The following is a 5,986-nucleotide window of genomic DNA, read 5'->3' on the forward strand; positions in this document are numbered from 1 at the left end:
AATTTGCATTTTCTGATGGTTAATGATTTTGAGTATTTTTCATACACCTGTTGGCCTTTTGCAAAGCTTCTTTTATGAAATGTCCATTCAAATGAGAGGGAAAAGATTCAGCCATATGGATGAACCTTGAGGACATAAGCAAAAATATGCAATACTTGTCTTTTTGTGTCTGCCTTATTTATTCCATTTACATGAGGCACCTAGAATATTTAAATTCATAGAGACAGAAAGTAGAATAGTGGCTATCAGTAGGTGGGGGAAGGGGAACAACCAGGAATTATTATTGTTTTTTTAGGGGAATACAGAATTATAGCATGGGATGATGCCGACAAGCCAACTTACTGAGAATAATGGGCTGAAAAATAGAAAACAGCCTTGTGTCTGGTAGTGTCAGTGAGTTCTGAAATTAATCCAGGAATAATGCTATGCCCATAGCTCCTGTTTTCTAATTTTTCTTTACTCATAAAAGAAAACTGTGTCATCAACTTAAGAATGGGTTTTGTTTTTACCATTGGAAATCTGGTTCTTTTTTTTTTTTTTTTCCTGGTTAAGATGGTTCTGTTACCAAAGAACAACCCTCAATGGAGAGCTTATTTCAAGATTAGGAAATATTAGTAAGTACAAGGATGAATCACTATTTCCTTGTTATCAATCCTTAATTTAATAGAAAACATTTAAGTTAAACCTCACATTATCTGTTCAGTATATTCAAAATAGAATAACATATACACTAGTTCAACACACGCCTAGTCTAAATTGGCTAGCTCTTTGATATTTTAGAAGCATGGGATAAACTCTGCTTCTTCTCACTTTTAAGCTTTCTCCTCTCTTGGGTTTAATATTCTCTCTTTCCCAGGTGTTTTCTTTCATGAGGCAGCCCTTTAGAAATGCTCATTTATTCAGTTTTTCTAAACAGAGTTGCGGACTTCTTCCTTGGAGGGAGGCAGGTGAGGAACTCCCTTTCATGACTAGAGTTAAACTAAGTGACTCTCCCCTAAGCCTCCACTCCCAGCAAGAGGGGCACTGAGTTGGCCTCTTTCTGTGCTCATTTGCTCATTGACTTTACAATGGCCATGAAAGGCTAATTGTAAATTGATGGTCACCAACAAGAGACCATTTTCTGTGTTTGACGTTCTCCTTTCTAGAGGATTATTCCTTACCATTAACTTTGTAGTGAGAATTTTCTTTAATAAATGAATATCTTTTTATGGTATTAATGAAACTATTCAGGTTCTAGTACTATGTTAGTGAGGTAGTACATCATGGCAGAAGGGCATAACAGAACAAAGCTGCTCACCTCATGGTGGCCAAGAAGCAAAGAGAGGGAGGGAGGAAGGAGCCAGAACGTGTATGCCCTCTGGGGCATGCCCCCAGTGATGTTCTTCTTCTACAGAGGCCCCAGCTCCTAGAATTTTCATCATCTCTCTAATTAATCCATCAGTGGACTAACCCACTAATGAGGTCAGATCCTTCATGCCAATTACTTTCCAAGAGCCCCACCTCTGAATGTGGCTGCACTGAGGGACAAGACTTCAACACATGTGACTTTGGGGGGCATTTCAGATTCCAGTCATAACAGGTACTCTGGAAATAAGTTTTTCTAAATTAAAAACTAAACATTGAACAAAGTGGAGGAGTCTCTCTCTCTCTTTTTTCCTCATCTTCAGATTGGCTTCATAGCTCAGTCAGGGCTTTGGGAGAATGGTGAGAGGTAGGCACTGTACAGTCTCATGTACTCTTCTCCAGTGAAGTGGAGATAGCTCTGGCCAAGCAGGAAGGGCACCTGATCCATAGAGGTCTCTGTTCAATCCGACCATTGGTTCTCACAAAGAAGTTCTGCATTAGTGCATGCTTGTAATCCCAGCAGCTCTGGAGGCTGAGGCAAGAGAATCACGAGTCAAAGCCAGTCTCAGCAATTTAGCGAGGCCCTAAGCAACTCAAGGAGACCCTGTTTCTACATAAAATGCAAAATACAGCTGGGGATGTGGCTCAGGGGTTGAGTGCCCCTGGGTTCCATGCCCAGTATCTCCCCCCCACCCCCCCAAAAAAAGGTAGTTTTGTTCCAGCAGCACACTTGAGAGTTGGTTGGAAAAGTGAATTCTCTGACCCCATCCCAACCTACTGAACTGGAGTATCTGGGGGTGGGGCCCAGGAAACTGTTTTAATAAACTCTATAGGTGACTCTTATGCATTTGGAAGTTTGTGAACCACTGGTTTAAAGGTACCCAGAGAATATAGTATGAGATTGGCCCCTTGGAAAATTGTAGCCTGGGTGTTGACATTATCTCCACCAGAAAAGCAGTTGTTGGGAACAGAGCCCTAAAGGCAACAGTCTTCAATTTTACTGAGACCTACCACTTAACAGCCAGGTGAATTTAGGAAAGCTATTTATTCTCTCTAAGCCTCAATTTTTTAAATCTTTTTTTATCGTTAAAATAGGTAGAGTGGATATAAAATTTTAGACCACAGTTCAGGCATGCCAAAAATTAACTTCTTCTTCTTCTTCTTCTTCTTTTTTTTTTTTTGCTAACTAATCTTTATTGCTATACTTAAACCTCATTCTAGAAGATGGGGAAAAATCCATAATCTTAGTCAATAAAGACTAATAATTATTCAAGAAAGGAAATGTAATCATAGTATATTACCTGGCCATGAAGCAAAATAGCATTTCACAAACAAAAGAATGTAAATATAAAGTATTGATTTAACTAATTATTATTTAAATAATTCTATCACATGCTTTCTATTTATACTTTATACATATATCGGGTGGTTGGGAATGGGAACGTGGAAATGGTGGAATGTAAGAGCTATATCTTGACTTATTATAGCAAGAAATCAATAGACAGTGTTAAATGTTACTTATTATTTTTAAAAATTTCTTTTGTGGTGCTGGGGATCAAATCCAGGGTCTTGTGCATATTAGACAAAATGCTCAACCACTGAGCTAGAGCCCCAGCCCCCAAATAGTAAATATTGACAAATCAATAAATTACCATGTAAGTTTATAATTGAGATTAAGAAAAGAGGCAGCAGGTGTGTGGTGGCACACACCTGTAATCCCAGTCATGTGGGAGGCTGAAGCAGGAGGATTGCAGGTTGGAGGCTAGCCTCAGCAATTTAGCAAGAACTTAGTGAGACACTGTCTCAAAAAATAAAAAAGGAGGGATGTGGCTACACCCTTAGCTTCAATTCCCAGTACCAATAAATAAATTAAAATAAGATAAATAAGCATGAAAGCAAGGCTAAGGAGTTGAAATTTGTGACTTTCAAGATTTAGGTTGGGTCTGATCATGGATCCCACACTTGTAGCCCCAGCAGCTTGGGAAGCTCAAGATAAAACAATAAAAATGTCTCAATATAAAACAATAAAATGACTGGGGATGTAGCTAAGCAAAAACCAACCAAACAACAACAAAACAAGATAAAAAAAGACTTGGGCTGGAGAAGGTTTGAAAAGATTAGGATTGTGATTTACTGATTTTTATTATAATTCTCTCAGTTAAAACTTAAAAAGCAAATCACAGCTTGCTTTTTGCTGCATCTATAGTAAGAATGAAGATTATTCTCAGCAGACTATGGTGGACATTACAGAAAATGTCAACATTACTCTGGAGGGATGCACAGTTATCCCAAAAGGACCCCAGAAGATGCCTACGTTGGCACTCCAGTCACATCAGTGTAGAACTTGGTCTCCTCGGAAAGAAGAGGTTCCCTGTTGACTAATGGTGGGGAAATAGAACGCTGTCTGAATTGTACACAACACGATGGAGTTACATGGGCCTTTAGGTACTAGGAGAGCTTTGTATCTGCTGGTTTCCCTATCAGTGACATTCTTCTGAGAGTGGGTTTCTTGTTGAAATCCAGAAATTCTTGGGTGAAAAACAAATCCTCATGAGTTGGATGAGGCCCGGTGTTGCTTGTTCAGTATCTCAAGACCAGAAAGATGAGTCAGTCCTTGAAGGAAATGATACTGAACTTATTTTGACTTCAGCAGCTTCTATTCAACAAACCTCAACAGTCAAACACAAGGGCATCAAAAAACAACAAAACAAACAAACAAACAAACTAACAAAAAACAAACAAAAAACCAACCAACCAACCAAACAAACAAACAAACAAAAAAACAAAAACAAAAGTTGGGGGGCTGATAGAATCTGTATCTCTGATAAAGGAACAACTCAGCAGGTGGATGAATAAGACCTAGGGGTTGTCCAGCTACAGAAACAAGGTCCCCAGTTGTTAAGACCAATTTGTGATATTATAATGATGCAATAAAAGGTCTCTATGCATTGAGGGGGATAAAATCTTGATAAAATCACCTTTTCTTCTCAAATTCTTTTTTTTTTTTTTTTTTTCAGTTCTGAAAGTGTATTTGAACCCAAGAGTAGACTTTTCTTTCTTTTTGCATTCTAACGCCGAGGGGATTTGATGTAGTGTCTATGCATTGCCTGGACCCGGGGCAGGATGGGAACAGAAACACAGGGTGATATTTGCAAACGTTCTGCCCCATAGGGATAAAACAATGGCACCTACCTGAAATGGTTACAGTGCGTGGGTTTTTTTTTTTTTTTTTTGGTACTGGGGATTGAACCCGGGGGCACTTAACAACTGAGCAATATCCCTAGCCCTTGCTAATTTGCTGAGGCTGGCTTTGAACTTGTGATCCTCCTGATGCAGCCTCCCCAGCCACTGGGATTAGAGGTGTGTGCATTGAGTCCAGCACAATCAGTTTTCTTATCAGGCACCTGGATCATTCATTCCTTCAGGTGTGCATGGTTGAAAAAGCAAAGGGTCAACAGACTAGGACCCTTCTAAGATAAGAAAAACTCTTTAAAACCCTGCCACCCAAAGGAGCCTGCTCAGGCAGGGATATGCTCAGGATTCATTGTTGCTTTTTATTTATTTTTTAATCTGTTCTTCCCTCTTTGATCCTGTGCTGTTAACATTTCATTTGCCTCTGCAAACCTGTGTCTTGGTGGACAGTGTCCCTAGATACAGGTGCTTGGGTAAGCTAGCTCTTTTTCCAGTTCTGGCTTGAAAACAATCCATTCTTTTAGCCATTTAATGTGTTAAAATGCTTCCAGTACTTTGAAACAACAAACCGTCTATAGGATTATTAGTACCATGTCCTCTTTCCTCTGTTGGCCCAAGTAAGTTGTGCATCCCTCAGGCAGTACCCTGGGACACTTAGAGAAGGTACATGTCAAATCAAGGACCCAGATGTACTGAGAGCTGGAATCCCAGGGTTTTAAAGAACTGGCCCATTTCACATCTTCATAGATTTTTCACCTTTTAATTCATCTTTAAAGATGCATAGTGTTGTTACCACCTTGCTGGCCACACAGAGCTCAATGCCCCTGTGGCTTGGTTTTTCTGTAGGAAGAGGAACCTCTTCACCTGGGATCTTGCCCTCCAGATATGGAAATAAGTCTTGTAGGTCATTCCCCCCACCCCCCCACTCCTAGCAAAGGACTTCTTGTGAATGTAACAATGAAGCATAAGCCACATAATAGTGTGTATGCAAAACATACACAGTATGAAATAAAAATTTATGGCAGGCTATTATTTTGGTCTGAGCTTCTGCACCAGCCCAACAGACCAACCTAAATGGACTAATTCAAGATCTATGTCACCAAACTGAATCTGAGCAGTTTTATCTGAACTTCCAAGAAATCAGGAGAATGTGTTAATCCTTACCTAAAGGTAACCAGATGTCTACCAGTTAATTATTTCTCTGTTACTGTTTCCCTGTTCCCACCTTATCAAGATACTGACTTTGAAACATCCAATCCACCTTATGTTCTCTTTTTTGCTTTCTTTAGCCCTTACTTATCAATAAAGCTAAACTTCTCTGCAGGGCTCTTTCAGAGTTTTCATTTTATAAAATAAGTTGCTCCTCTATTCTAGAATTTCCACTAAAACCAATTTAGATTTGTAAACTAAATTTGTCATAGTGTTGTCTTTTGATAACACTGAGAACACT

The 5,986-nt window shown here is 39.3% G+C and overlaps 1 pseudogene; it reads left to right on the forward strand.

Annotated features, from left to right (window-relative positions):
* Window positions 1-3,578: 3,578 nt before the first annotated feature.
* LOC143379442 (large ribosomal subunit protein uL6 pseudogene) lies at window positions 3,579-4,200 on the forward strand (annotated as a pseudogene).
* Window positions 4,201-5,986: the final 1,786 nt, after the last annotated feature.

This window comes from Callospermophilus lateralis, chromosome 13 (assembly GCF_048772815.1).
Source record: "Callospermophilus lateralis isolate mCalLat2 chromosome 13, mCalLat2.hap1, whole genome shotgun sequence".
NCBI lineage: Eukaryota > Metazoa > Chordata > Mammalia > Rodentia > Sciuridae > Callospermophilus > Callospermophilus lateralis.